Here is a 15,953-nt window from a genome sequence, read left to right on the forward strand (position 1 = left end):
ACAGAACAGTTCAGACAACACTTTTGTACACAGCCAATTAAGGATATCTCCTAATGCGTACCAAGCAAACGTCATATATTGGATTTGACTTTTTGATATTAGAACAGACATTAAATAAATGACTAAGTTTAATATCTCTAATGAAACAAAAATAAATGGAAATTGCATTTAATTTTTATCTATTTCTGTGTACACCAACAGGGTTCATATTCTTGGCATGTACTCTAGTCTTTATTGGTTTCAAATTTGTGACTATTTTGAAAACAACATTGACAGCCCAGTAGGCTAAGTCGTTATAGGGGCTAAGTCTTCTCCAGGAGGGGCCTGGTTCTTTACTCTGCAGTTGGACCTTTGTTGTTTCATCTGGACAGTGGGTTGTGATGCTAGAAAGTGAGAAAGGTTAAATAAACTTTTACTCTAAAGACAGAGGCAGCTCCTAGGAGGAAAGACTCAATCCGGGATAGCTAAGAGGGGCCTGGAAAGTAAAGAGTCAACGTGGGCTGAGTGTGGGGATATTGATTACAGGAGTGAAGTGAGAGATTGAGAGCAAGTTCTGTGATGACTAAGATATTCAAATCTTTTTTCTAGCTTTTATGCTTGAAATTCCGCTTGGCATCAATTCGGGTGACATGCATGCATAAATAATATATATGTATATATAATTCCTTTAGAAACTGATATGCTGCTGAGGTGCTGAGGCATGAGATAGCCCAATTTTGCTCACTTCACACTGATAGGAACAATTATGGCCCCTGATTCTAAGAAACTTATAGTAGAGAAGATGGATATATACAAATAAAAGAATAAAGAGATAAATATTCATAAAAGTTGGAAAGTGTGCGTTAAATCTAGGGAGCATTGATTATTCTGATGTGACCAGAGCTTAGATTTTATGGGTAGTGAAGATGGAAGTGGCTTGGAAGGGTGGTCTGGGTTCAGATCAAGATGGTCTTTGAACGCTATTCAAAAGAATTTCAATTTAGGTCTAAGAGCATACATTTATAACAAGTGGAAGGAGAGAAAGGAAGAAAGAATAGCTCATTTTTTTCTGAAATACATCTGCAATGTGAAAATTGAATTCTTACAACTAAGTAACGTGAATTATAGAGGGATAAATTAGGGTTGGAAAGAAATAGGATTTACTGAGTGCACATAGACCAGGTATTACACGAAGTGCCCTACATCCAGTGTAACCCTTAAACTGACACAGCACGTGGAATGCTGTTCACGTTACATATGAGGAAAAACTGTGATCTACAGAGGGTGAGGATTGTGGTAGAAAGAGAATTGAAACTCAGTTTGGCCTGTCTTGAAAGCCTCTTTTGCAAATGCAGGATTCTCTGGGTGCTTTAGTTAAGTAGAATAAATGCTTTATTTAAAAAGAGAAGTAAAAAGAGGTTTGCTGCACAGGAGGAGCCTTCAATAAAGTTTCTTAACATTAAAAGGATCACTATGGATTTATGATTCCAGAAAGATGGAGTAGACATATTTTTCTCTATTACTCCCACTAAAACCTGGACATTGTCTAAAAAGTAAACATATGAAGGCTCTGAAAATTTGAGAGGAGGGGACAGAGCAATTAGTGACCTTAAGACCCAAGTAACAACACTGTGGTGAGGTCCCTGTGTTTTCTTTGTCCTCATATATCCTACACTGGTTGTTGCAGAAGCTAGAAACCTGGAAAAGCCAATGGAAGAGGCAAAAATAACCTCAAGAAAAGCATGATCTCCCTAGTCAAAGGACCAGGAAAGGGAAAATCTAGCAAACAAATTTCATCAAACTTAGTTTTCATCTAAGTGAAAACTTAGACAACAACTCCTTCTTCAGGTAAACACAACAGAAAACTCTGTGGCCTCAGTCTCAGCAGTAAAGACTGAGTGTGGAGCTGTAAGAAGAGGTCCCAAGCTCCCCCGTGACCCCCACCCACTGGAATGGTGTCAGAAAAGGCCGAGTGGGGAGCTAGGGCTTCCATACATGCTTGGTGGCAACAAGTCTCCCCCTACCCACCAGTGTTGGTGGAGCTCATGTGAGGACCCTGGGCTCACACCCCCATCCAACAGTGATGAGCTACTCCCCCACTCTCTCCTGGAGTGGTGTCACTGGAGGCCTAGTGGAGAGTTAGGACTTTCACCACAGGCCAACAGTAACAAGGCCACTCCTTCTCCTTTGATGGCAGAGGGGACCACATGGAGAAGAACCGTTCTCCCAGCTGTTGTGGTATGAGTGGGTGCCTAGTGGGGAACCTAGACTTCTACTTCCACTTGGCAATAACAAGGAAGCACTGCTCTTCCCCTGAGCAGTGTGAGAAGAGGCCTACTAAAACAAAAGATTTAAATAAGATCCAGAGTCCTGTAACATAATTGCCCAAATGTCCAAGTTTGAGTAGAAAATCATTCATTATGCCAAGAACTTGATAAATCTCATCTTGAATGAGAAAAGGCAATCAATAGTCAACAAATACCAACAGCAGTGTAACATAGATGCTAGAATTATCACACAAGAATTGTAAAGCAGTCATAATAAAAATGCTTCAACAAGCAATTATTAACACACTTGAAACAAATGAAAAAATAAAAAGTTTTAGTAAAGAAATAGGAAGTCTTAGCAAAGAAATAGAAGATATTAAAGAAGAACCAAATAGGATAGTGATGTCAGCAAGAGGATGGGATAGGTTCCAGTCCTTATTTCCACACAGAAACTCCAATTTTGGCAACACCCATGGATGAGAATACATTTGTGGGAGCCCTGGAGTCCAGCTGAGGGGTTCCAGCACCTTGTTGAAGAAAAAAATATGAGAATGGACTCATTGAAGAGGAGAGGAAGAAAAGTTTCATTTTGTCTGCCTCACCCCTTCCCCAAGACAGCACAGTTCAGGGACAAGACAGGCCCCCTCAGCCAGCAGTTTCTTTAGCTTAGCACTCACTTTACTCTCAGGGGGAAGGGAGAGCACAGTGAGTGCTGGCCTTCCCCAGCTTTGCAGAACACTGCCCAGGAGGCCACTTCTTTTTCACCCCACCTGGAACACTGAGGGGATCAGCATGGCTAAATCATCTGGGCTCAGCTAGGAGCCACTGGAAGCAGGGAGAAAGGGTAGGTGCTCACAGTAGCTGGTGTACAGATTTTATCAGCTGGCTGAGTATTCTAACCAGCATGCAGACTCAACCAAGAATCCTGACCACAAATCCCACAGGATGGCTTGCCTGCCTACTCTCCCAGCCAGCCAGTGTGTGTTCCCAGCACCCCCACGACTTATATGGCTGGCACCCAGTGTGCCCATGCAGAGGCCCTGCAGACAGCACACAATCTCAGTAGTAAGTGCAGATCTTAGAGGCCAGCTCAACTCTGCTGGATTGGGAGGAGTATAGCCTTGAACACTTCAGGGCACTGTGCTAGGGAAAATAAACAGGAAGTTGTCCACATCTGTCTTGGCTTTGCAGGATTGAAAGAAGGCACAGAATCCTAAGACTTCCTCCTCACAAGGGAATAATAGGAGTGGAGTGGGTGCATTCATAGAAAAGATCTGAGAGACCCCCATTATCTCTAGCTGGGCTGACTGGTGAAGGTCCTTCTCTCCTGAGGCCAGTCAGCAAAGAATGAAGATGGTGACCACTTCTTTAAATGCAAAGACAGCAATGCAAGGCTTCAAGGAACATGAAGAATCAAGGAGACATGACACCACCAAAGGTACTAAATAAAGCTTCAGTGGTTGACCTCAAAGAAATAGAGATTTACAAATTTCCTGACAAATAATTCAAAATAATCATCTTTAAATAGCTCAGTGGGCTGCAAGAGAACACAGATAAACAACTAAACAAAATCAGGAAAACAGTACATGAAGAAATAAAGTCAACAAAAAGACCATAAAAAGAACCATACAGAAATTCTAGAGCCAAAGAATATAATGCCTGACCTGAAAAATTCAGTAGAGATCTCAACAACAGACTCAAACAAACAGAAGAAGCAGTGAACTCAAGGACAGACGATTTAAAATTATCCAGTCAGAGGAACAAAAGGAGGACAGAGTGAAAAATAGTGAAGAAAACCTACAGGACTTATGGGACACCATCACAAGAACCAGTATATCATTGTGGGAGTCCTAGAAGGCATGGAGAGAGAGAGAAAGGGGCAAAAAGCTTATTTAAAGAAATAATGACAGGATACTTCCCAAATCTAGGGAGGGAAATGAACATCCAGATCCACGAAGCCCAAAGAATCTCAAATAGGTTGAACATAAAGAGATTTTCACCAAGACACACTATGATCAAATTGTCAAAAGTCAAAGATAACAAGAATTTTAAAAGCAGCAAGAGAAAAGCGACTTGTCATATACAAGGGAACAACCATAAGACTATCTGCAAATTTCTCAGCAGAAACCTTGCAGAACGAGAGAGAATGGGTGATATATTCAAAGCACTGAAAGAAAAAAAAAATGCCAACCAAGAATACTATACTCAGAAGAGCTGTCCTCTGGAAACAAAGGAGAGATTAAGATTTTCCCAGACCAACAAAAACTGTGGGAGTTCATCACCACTAGACCTGCCTTACCTGGAGTGCTAAAGGGAATTCTTCAAGTTGAAATGAAAGAACACTAATCAGCAACATGAAAGTATAAAACTCATGGTAAACATAAGCTTATACTCAAATTCAGAATACTGTAATACAGTAATAATGGTGTGTAAATCATTTTTAACTCTAGTTAAAAAGATAAAATAGGGGCCGGCCTCATGGCTGAGTGGTTAAGTTGGTGCACTCTGCTTTGGCAGCCCAGGGTTTCACCAGTTTGGATCCTGGGCGCAGATGTGCCATTGCTCATCAAGCCATGCTGAGGCAGCATCCCGCATAGCACAATCAGAGACACTCACAACTAGAATGTATAACCGTGTACCGGGGGTCTTTGGGGAGAAGGAGAAGAAAAAAAAAAGAAGATTGGCAATAGATGTTAGCTCAGATGCCAATCTTTAAAAAAAACAAGGTGAAGAAGTTTAAAAATAACTATAGCTATAATAACTTGTTAATGGACATATGGTATAAAAGATATAAACTGTGACATTGTAACGTAAAAAGTAGGGGCTAGAAGTAAAAGATTAGAATTTTTATATGTGATGGAAGTTGTTATCTGTTTAAAATAGACTGTTATAGGTATAAGATTTTTTATGTAACCTTCATGGTAATCATAAAGAAAAAATGTGTAGTAGATACACAAAAGATAAAGGAATAAAAGCATACCACCACAGAAAAATCATCAAATTGCAAAGGGGAAGAAAGGAACAAAGAAACTACAAAACATTCACAAAACAGTTAACAAGATGGCATTAGTAAGTCCTTACCTACTGATAATTCCTTTAAATATAAATGAATTTAAGTTCACAGTCAAAAAGACATGGAGTGACTGGACAGAATAAATTAAAAAAAGACAAGATCCAAATAAATGCTGCCTACAAGAGACTCCCTTTAGCTTTAAGGACATACATAGGCTGAAAGTAAATGGATAGAAAAAGATTGCATGCAAACGGTCACCAAAAGAAAGCAGGAGTGACTAGACTTATGTCAGATGAAGTAGATTTTAAGTCAAAAACTGTCACAAGGGACAAAGAAGGGCATTGTACAATGATAAAGGAGCCAGGTCACTAAGAGGCTATAGCAATTATAAGTGTATATGTAGCCAAATCAGAGAACCTAAATATCTAAAGCAAATATTAACAGAACTGAAGAGTGCAATAGATAGCAATACAATAACAGCAGAGGACTTCAATACCCCACCTTCCAAAATGGATGGATCATCCAGACAGAAAATCAATAAGGAAACAGTGGATTGAACTATACCATAGACCAAACGGACCTAACACCCATAAATAACTTTGCATCCAACAGGAGCAGAAGACAAACTCTTCTCAAGCATACTTGGAACATTGTCTAGGATGAATCACATGTCAGATCACAAAACAAGTCTTAACAAATTTAATAAGAGTGAAATCATATCAAGTATCTTTTCCAACCACAATGGTATGAAACTAGAAATCAATAACAAGAGGGAAATTGGAAAATTCACAAATACCTGGAAATTAACACATTCCAGAACACCCAGTAGGTCAAAGAAGAAATCAAAAGGAATATTTAAAAAATCTTGAGAAAACAAAATTGAACACAACGTATCAAACTTTGGGATACAGTGAACAGAGTTCTAAGAAGAAACTTTCTATCAATGAACCCTTACAATAAGAAAAAAAATGAAGGTCTCAAATAGACAACCTAACATTGTACCTTAAAGAACTAGGAAAAGAAGAACAATAATAAGACCAAAATTAGTAGACGGAAGGAAGTAATAAAGATTAGAGTAGAAATAAATGAAGTAGACTAGAAAGACAATAGAAAAGATCAATAAAATTAAGAATGTCTTTTTGAAAAGATAAAATTGACATAACTTTAGCTAGACTAACGAAAAAGCAGACTCAAATAAAAAATTGTAAATGAAAGAGGAGACATTACAGCTGAAATGGCAGGAATACAAAGGAGGTATGAGGCCATGGGCAGACTTCATTCTACTGTGCCTCACTTTGCTGCACTTTCCCAATACTGCGTTTTTTAAGATCCTCCACCAGGGAAAAGGCAACAACCTACTGAAAGCTCAGGTGATGGTTCGCATATTTTGATCTTTAGACGTAATGCTATTGCACACTTATTAGACTACAGTATAGTGTACACATAACTTTTACATGTACTGGGAAACCAAAAAATTTGTGCGACTCACTTTGTTACAATATTCGCTTTCTTGCAGTGGTCTGGAACTGAACCTGCAATATCTCCAAAGTATGTCAAAGTATGAACAATTATATGCCAAAAAACTATATAACCTGGAAGATATGAATGTATTCCTAGAAACATACAACCTACCAAGACTGAATCATGAAGAAATAGAAAATCTAAATAGACCAATAATGAATAAGGAGATTGAATCAGTAATCAAAAACCTCCCAATCAAGAAAATCCCTGGACCACACGGCATCACTGGTGAATTCTACTGAACATTTAAAGAATTAAGGTCAATCCTTTTCAAACTCTTCAAAAAATTAAAGAGGAGGGAATACTTCCAGACTCATTTTACAAGGCCGGCATTACCCTGATGCCAGAACCAAACAAGGACACCATAAGAAAAGAAATTTATAGGCCAATTTCTTTGATGAAGATAGAAGCAAAAATTCTCAACAAAATACTAGCAAACCAAATTCAATAGTTCATCGAAGGATCATATACTGTGATCAAGTGGGATTTATCCTTGGGGTGCTAAGAGGGTTTAACATATGCAAATCAATCATTGTAATACATCACATTAACATAACGAGGGATAAAATCATATGATCATAATAGATGCAGAGAAAGCAGTTAGCAAAATTCAACATCCTTTCATGATAAACAAACTCTCAACAAGTTAGGTATAAAAGGAATGTACCTCAACATAATAAAACCATACATGGCAAGGCCACAGCTAACATCATACTCAATTGTGAAAAGCTGAAAGCTTTTCCTCTAAGATGAGAAATAAGACAAGTGTGCCCACTCTTGCCACTTCTCTTAAGTTTACCCAGAGTAATTAGGCAAGAAAAAAGAAATAAAAGGCATCCAAATCAGAAAGGAAGAAGTAAAATTATGTCTGTTTACAGATGACATGATCTTATATAGAGAAAACCCTAAAGACGACACCAAAAAACTCTTAGAACTAATAAAAGAATTCAGCAAATTTTCAAATAGAAAATTAATAGATAGATAGGAAATTAATATGCAGAAATCAGTTGTGTTTCTAACGTGAGCTATCTGAAAAAGAAATTAAGAAAAACAAGTTATTTATAATAGCATCAAAAAGAATGAAATACTTAGGAATAAATTTAACCAAGGAGGTAAAAGATCTGTACACTGAAAACTGTAAAACACCGATTAAAGAAATTAAAGGAGACACAAATAAATGGAAGCTATCCCATGTTCATCTATTAAGCATTAGTATTGTTAAAATGTTCATACTACCCTAAACTATCTACAAATTTAAAACAATCCCTATCAAACTTCCAATGTCATTTTTCGAGACATAGAAAAAACAATCGTAAAATTCCTATGGAACTGAAAAAGACTTTGAATAGCCAAAGCAGACTTGAAGAAAAATAATAAAGCTGGAGGGGCCAGCCCCATGTGGTAGTGGTTAAGTTCACGTGCTCTGCTTCAGCAGCCCAGGGTTCACAGGTTCGGATCCTGGGTTGAAACCTAACACCACTCATCAAGCCATGCTGTGGTGGCATCCCACATAAAATAGAGGAAGATTGGCATAGATGTTAGCTCAGCGACAATCTTCCTTACACACATACACACACACACAATGATAATAATAATAATGATAAAGCTGGAGGTATCACATTTCATGATTTCAAATTATACTACAAAACTATAGTAATCAAAACAGTATGGCATGGGCATATAGACCAATGGAACAGAATAGAGCCCAGAAATAAACACACATGTTTATGGTCAACAATCTTTGGCAAGAGAGCCAAGAACACACAATGGGGAAGGGATAGTCTCTTTAATAAATGGTGTTGGGAAAACTGGATATCCACATGCAGAGGAATGAAACTGGACTATTATCTTACACCGTACACAAAAATCAATTCAAAATAAATTAAAGACTTAAACTTAAGACCTGAAACTATAAAACTTCTAGAAGAAAACATATGGAAAAATCTCCTTGACATTGGTCTTGGCAATGAGTTTTTGAATATGATACCTAAAACAGGCAACAATAGCAAACATAAATAAGTGAGATTACATCAAACTAAAAAGCTTCCGCACAGCAAAGGAAACAACCAACGAAATGAAAGGGCAACCTATGGGATGCGAGGAAACACTTGCAAACCATATATCTTATAAGGAGTTAATATCCAAAATATATAAGGAGCTCATTCAACTCAATTACAAAAAAAAAAAAAATAGCTGTGTTAGAAAACGGGCAAAGGACCTGAATAGACATTTTTCAGAAGAAGACATACAAATGGCCAACAGATAAAAGAAAACATGTTCAATGTCACTAATCATCAGGGAAATGCAAATCAAAACCACAATGAGATATCACATCTGTTAGGATGGCTATTATAAAATAAAACAAATGATAATAAATGTTGGCAAGGGTGTGGAGAAAAAGGAACCCTTGCGCACTGTTGATGGAAATGCAAAATGGTACAGCCACTATAGACAATAGTATAGAGGTTCCTCAAAAAATTAAAAATGGAACCACCAGGTGATCCAGCAATCCCACTCTGGGTGTGTATCCAAAGGAATTGAAAGCAGGCTCTTGAAGAGATATCTGCACTCCCATGTTCATTGCAGCATTATTCACAATCACCAAGATATGGAAACAACCTAAATGTCTATCCATGGATGAATGGAGAGAGAAAATGTGGGGGGTGTGTGTGCATATACACATATATATTATGTATGGACAATAGAATATTATTCACCCATAAAAGGAAATCCAGCCATTTATGATCATGTGGATAGACCTGGAGGTCATTATGCTAAGTGAAATGAACCAGATACAGAAAGACAAATAATATCTCTTATATATGGAATCTAAAATAGTCAGACTTATGAAAGCAGAGAGTAGAATGGTGAAAATGGGGAGGTGATGGTTAACAGGTACAACGTTTCAATTAGGCAAAGTAAATTCTTGAGATCTATTATATAGCATAGTGCCTATAGCTAACAATATTGTATTGTAAAGTTAAAATTTGCTAAGAGGGTAGATCTTACCACTAAAAAATAAATAATAATAATAAAAGGGGTGAGAGGAAACTTTGAGAGGTGATGGATATATTTATGGCCTTGATGGTAGTGATGGTTTTACAGGTATATGCCTATCCCCAAACTCATCAAGTTGTATACATTAGATATGTACTGCTTTTTAATGTCAGTCATACCTCAATAAAATCGTTTTTTAAAAAAGAAGAACCAAATAGGAATTTTAGAACTGAAAAATACAATAACCACAATAAAAGGAATCATTAGTATTATATTTTGTATCAGAATAGGGCTTTTAAAAATTAAAAACTAATGATCATTTAATTTGTCCTAGTCACTGTACCAGCACCTTGCATGGATTATCTCATTTAGTTTCACAAAAATCCCTATATTATCATCATTTTATAGATGAGAAATGAAAAACAGAGTGGTTGAGTAACTTGCCCAAGGTTATGGTACTAGTAGCTTTAATGCAGTGTTTTCTTAAATCTATGTTTTTCACCACTATCTATGAATCTATGATTCTTAAATCTATGTTTTTCACCACTATACGAAACTGACTACAATGCTTAATTTGAGTTGTAATTCTCTTCCAACTGCCTAATTGGCCATTTTAGGGAGTTCATAATGTCTAGGATGATATCATAGGCTGAATTACTCCAGCAAAAATGTATTTTTAGACCCAAATTTATTTCACCCAACTCTTTGAATTCCTTTAATTCTACTTATAAAACTCTTGTTTTTAATATTTATACTTTTTTCTTACTGCATGCATTAAATTTCTAGTATTTTTAATAACAATTAAGTGAAGGTATCGGCTATTTTATGGAAAAAAGTTAGAATCGGACAAAATTTACCCATAATGTATCTTGGGTAAACTCATTTTAAAGCCACCAGAATTTGAAGAAAATCGACCCTGAGACCCTAGAATCTATGTGCCAGCTGAGTTTTGCCCATCACTATGTTTGAGAAGAGTATAATAAAAATTATGTTATATCCTCAGAGATTTTAGAAACTATGATACTTCCTTCCTGGTCTCCATTCCAGCATGTATCATTTGTACTTGCTCTTAATACTCATAGAGGTAAAATCAGCAAGAATTTCAGTCGTATGTTAGTTTTTAAAAGTTTCTGTAGAGAGTATTACAAGTTTTCAACAACAGCGTGGAGGGCTGGTGCACTCTTCTTAAGTGACAGGGATGATGTGGCATCCGTCCCCAGGAGGGGGGTCTCGTGGCCATCAGAGCCCAGCCTGCAAGGCTGGCAGTGTTTGTGTATCTCATTCCTCCCATCTCCTTGCTGGCCCTGCCTGCCAGGTCTCAGCCCCTCTCCTGCTCTGACAGTGGCAGCTGTGCCACGCTGCCTCGCTGCCTGTGGTTCTGGGAGGCAGACTCCTCAGACAGTCCGATCCACGAATGCTCCCACATAAGATGCCTCCACTCACTCCAACAAGTAGTTCTTTGTCTTTTGAAGATAGATGGAAAGACTTAGAATGTGTCCTCCCAGTTCAGACAGGATTCTTCTATGTTGTCTCATCCAGGTCTTAGAAGGAAAAGAATACAGTAGGCTAGTAAAATAATTGACACTAAAATATAAAATACAATAGGCCTCATCGAAGGGTGAGTTGGTTGCATTAAGGCAGAACTCTTTAAAGTCTAACTATATCTCTGATTTCTGGGCGACCGGAGAGCGTTTTCCTAGATCAGGACTCCTTGCTGCAGCTCGTGGCCTATTTTGGGCGACTTCGCTTCTCAGGATCAGGAGAAAGGTCATCAGTGTCTTGACACTTTTTCTGAAATAGTACTGACCTCTGTTTTTTTAATGTATGTTTTTAAGTACGGCACACAGGAGCTATTTCATCTTAGCCATTTTGCTTAAATTTGTAATGCTTCCCGACCTTTTTCATGTCATGAGACAGAGAGAAAATGATGATTAGTACTTGGGAATGAGAGGGCATTTAGAGACTAGAAGAAGCTGTTTAAGGCTGCAAGAGCTGATCTGGGGCTCTGGTGCCCAGGCCCCTCCTGGCTCCCCTGAGAGTGTGGTTGCACACTGGTTAGGAAGCCACCATTAGGTGAGTTGTGACAGCTTAGTTGTAACCTCATGGTCCGAACTGTCCATCTCCCAGGATTTGACAGAGCATGGCCCATTATTTTCAGCAGAACAGTGTAGTCAGAGAGAAGCAGGAACCAAATTCACTGCTCAGGTATGAGAAAACCAACAAATTCCTGATACAAGGTGATGATGTGGTTGGATGAGCAGAACCTGGTGTCCAGGGTTTGGAAACCAGCAGTCATCATCCGGAATCTTGGAGTTGGAGCCAGATGGGAAGGATCCATAATGAAGGTGGGGAACCCAAGCATTTAGCAAAGCACCGTAACAGGAAATAATTCAGGAGGAGAAGTACAAAGAAGACTGGCCAGGTGGTATCTGGGAAACGGACCACTTTCTAGGTTGAGATTAGGAGGCAGAGGTCTTGTCATGAGGAGGGGCCAGCAAGAACAAGGTAGGAATGTAGGGCTTCCACCCCAGGAGGGCCCCGAGTTCTAGTCATGGCAGCAGATGAGGCATTGAGGGATAAGGACCAAGGCGGAGGCTCGGTCAGAGGACCCAGAGCCCAGGAGGCGGCCCAGACACATGAACAAAGCAGGGGCCCAGATACTGGAAATGGGTATTACTTCGGGTTTGGACCCTAGGACTTCAGAATGAACGACTGAGTTTAGTGACTTCCCTCTGGCCTCAGATCAGGATTGGTCCTGGAAGATGGGGAAACTGCACCAACCCGTGGAATCGGGTACCCTGCCGTGAAAAGAAGGAACAGAAAGCTCGGAGTCCCGGGAACCTCCTGGGCCTGACAAAAAGGCAGTGACTCAGCACCCGCCGCTCGGCACTGCTGCCTCCAGCCCCTGGCTCGTTACCACTTGACGAGGAGTCGAGGACGCTGCTGTTAGATGGAGCGCAGGACCATTTTCTTATGGACGAAAAATATATATGGATACAGTTTACTTTTGTTTTTCCGTTTATCCACAGGTGTTAAACATTAAACAAATGTTCTGAAAAGTAAAACTATTATTTTAATTGCAGTCATTTTTATGTTTCCTTCTATTTCTGAAGTAAGGAGACTACTAGGATCTCAGTTTTAGATCTGTCAAGAAATCTCTTTGAAAAGTTTGTCTGCAGCTGTCCAGCAGCTTTTTGTTACTTAGCCTTTACTTTCTATTCATCTGCCTTGCTGCTGCTGACATATTTTATTAGTTTTTCTGTTGAACCATATGCAATTCCCAATATTCAACTGTCTCTGACTCGTTAAAACTGCAGTTTCATATGGGTCAACCTAACAGTTCCTGCTGACTCTTTCTTCTTTTCCTGCAAACAAGAGACACAGACTGAAGTCGAGAGGGATGGGGAATGGTGTGCCCCGCCGTTGAAGCGCGTGTCGCGCTGCTGCTCAGCCCCACTCAGCCCAGTGCTGCGCTCGCTTGTCACCGTCCATGCTGAGCTGAAATTTGATTAGACTACTTCCCCATGGGTCAGAAACTAACCTTTGACCTTGACCAACAGAGCTTTAAGGCTTACAAATTTCAGCTTATGTCAGCAATTTTCTAAAAAGACTATGTCTTGAGAACAATTTTTCCTCGCTATTTGGCTAAATCAAAAGTAAGACAAATGATTTTATCATACCTAGGACCATCAGTTTTTTCCTATGTATGTAGATTTATGCAGAGCCATGCATGCTCTTAAACACTCACACACACACACACACACACACACACACACGAGTAAGGGTATGTGTTTCAGGAAGGCAGGCCAAAGTTTGGGACACCGTCTCTTTAGCATAAATATTTCTCTGCAGTGGACACAAGTGAGCAGAGTTACAATACAGAAACTTGTTCACAGCAGAACCCAGGCTGAAGATGGTGCAGACAATTAGATGTGAAACCCCTCATCCCTACTCCTTTGATACTTTCTTGTGTTCTCCATCATTGTCTAGTTCTTAACCAGCATTTTCTGCAAAATATGTCTGAACCTCACACTATACTCTGATCTATATAATCTGGAGATACATTCTCATACGTCTTGCCTCGCAGAATCTAGAAATATCCATTCTAGTGACGCTCTGAGGAATTCCATTTAGTTTTGCCAACCTTAGTACCAGAGGGACAAAGAAGAGCTGGACTGAAATTAGGGAATAGGTGAATGACTAACTGACTAAAGGGACTGATTTATGAATGAGGACTGACGGAAACAAAGTTTTCTCAACTTAAGCGAGTACTGAGCAAGAGAGTCTTTGGGGGCTGTCAACAGTGCTGGACAGATAAGCCTGAGGAAGAGAGGGCATTGGTTCCAAGCAGCACGAATCATGTAGGGTGATGATAGGAAGTGAAGAAAATTCATGACCGTAATGATCATTTTAAAAGCTCAAATTGGGAGCATGCGTTACACGGAGAGCAGAGCTGCTGAGTAACAGTATCTTAATGGAGACTCAGCTGTGCTTGAAATAAACATTTCCCCTCCCTTAGGTTAGCCTAACGCCTTTCAACTTTTATCTGCAGAAAATTCTTTCTAAAATCTCCCCTGAGATCTCGTGTGCTGTAGCTTAAACAGATCCCTCCTGCTCCATTGTTATTGGAAAGAGTACTTTATCACATCTTCCTTCCTCGCACAGGACTCTAGCATATGCTGACCTATTTGCCCCTAGACATAACCGTGGCAAACCAAGTACTGCTTTCAATCTCTGCCTCAGCTTCTCTGTGCACAAGAATTATCCCACCATTTCCTTGATTTTTTTTCTTTTTGATGGTGTTAATAGCCTGGTCCCACTCTGCCCACCCGATTGGTGCTAACAATTAAATGATGTGTTTGGGGCCTCCCAAGAAAGTGCCACGCAACTTTGGGAAAGTTGCTTATCCTGTAGGAGCCTATTTTCTTACCTGTAAAATAAATACATTAATACCATCTTTACTGGTATTTAGTAATAAATTTAAGTAATAAAATATGTAAAACACAGTGTATTGTAATGGACCTATAATATACACTCAGAGGTAGCATTTTTGTTCTTATTGTAAATTGTATTTATTGGTGTATATGTCTTAATTTCTTCATTAAGTTTATAGTCCCTAAAGTGCCTAGCATGTAGCAGATAGTCAACGGGTTATTGAATCAATAACTGAATGAACCAATAAGTCAATGCCAATTATTATAAATTACAGAAGATGCATGTAAAGTGGCACTCCTGTCTGCAGCCAGGCTGCTCATCGGCCAGGATGCCGGGGCAGACTCAGCCTGGCATGTTGGGCTAGGCTGGTGTTACCCTAACCACTCCATCCTGAATTCCAGAAGATCCACTCTGGCTATTGGGTGGTACTAAAGTCCCTCTGAGGTTAGATTGCTTGTAGGCCTTCCCTGAAAACTCAATGTACTTTAAAATAGAGGGAAAACTGCATTGGTCCCTGATTTATTATGACCTTTAAAATAACAAAAGAAAACTTTCATGTATTCAGAAAGAATTTATTACACACCATGCATCAGCACATTTATAGTATTAGGAAGTGAATTCCTGAAACAGAACCAGCTGCTTAGATATTGATGCATTTGGTTATATGCTCCCCTGGATGTAGATGATGTTAACACTGATAAAGATCACAGCTACCGTTTAATGAGGGGGTGTGTGTGAATTCTCATGGTCACAACAACCCTTATGAGTTGCATCTGATTTTTCAGTTTCACTGGAGAGAAACCGAAGCTGGGGCATGAAATATCTCCCCCAGGGTTGTCTTGTCTGCAGGTGACCTCCTGTCTTGCCTGTGTTTTCCATGACAGTGGTGCCTCATTCCTAGCAGCAGCAATCCTTTGAGGCCCCTTTGGAGACAGGGATGTAGGCACAGAAATCTACCAGAAACCTGATCAGCCTCTAGAACTAAGAACCAATTCTTTGTCCCAGCGGGTCCCTCCTCCCAAGCGTGCCGTTCCGTCTGACAACATCCAGGATTCAGGATTTAGCTTTGACTGTGTCTCTACTCTTCCGCATGCAAGTGCCCCTTTACCTTCAAACACAAAACTCCTTAGCAAGTTTGAAGAGGATTAAGCAAAAATCCAGATACAGCATTTCTGGATACATGAATACTAAGAAATAAAGGCATAATTTTCTCTGATACCGGTAAATATTTTTAGTTACCC

At 39.4% G+C, this 15,953-nt stretch overlaps 1 protein-coding gene across 1 annotated transcript in view; it reads left to right on the plus strand.

Moving 5' to 3' along the window:
• L3MBTL4 (L3MBTL histone methyl-lysine binding protein 4) overlaps nucleotides 1–15,953 on the plus strand; it is a 469,197-nt gene that overhangs the window by 336,242 nt on the left and 117,002 nt on the right.

This window comes from Equus asinus, chromosome 7 (genome assembly GCF_041296235.1).
Source record: "Equus asinus isolate D_3611 breed Donkey chromosome 7, EquAss-T2T_v2, whole genome shotgun sequence".
NCBI lineage: Eukaryota > Metazoa > Chordata > Mammalia > Perissodactyla > Equidae > Equus > Equus asinus.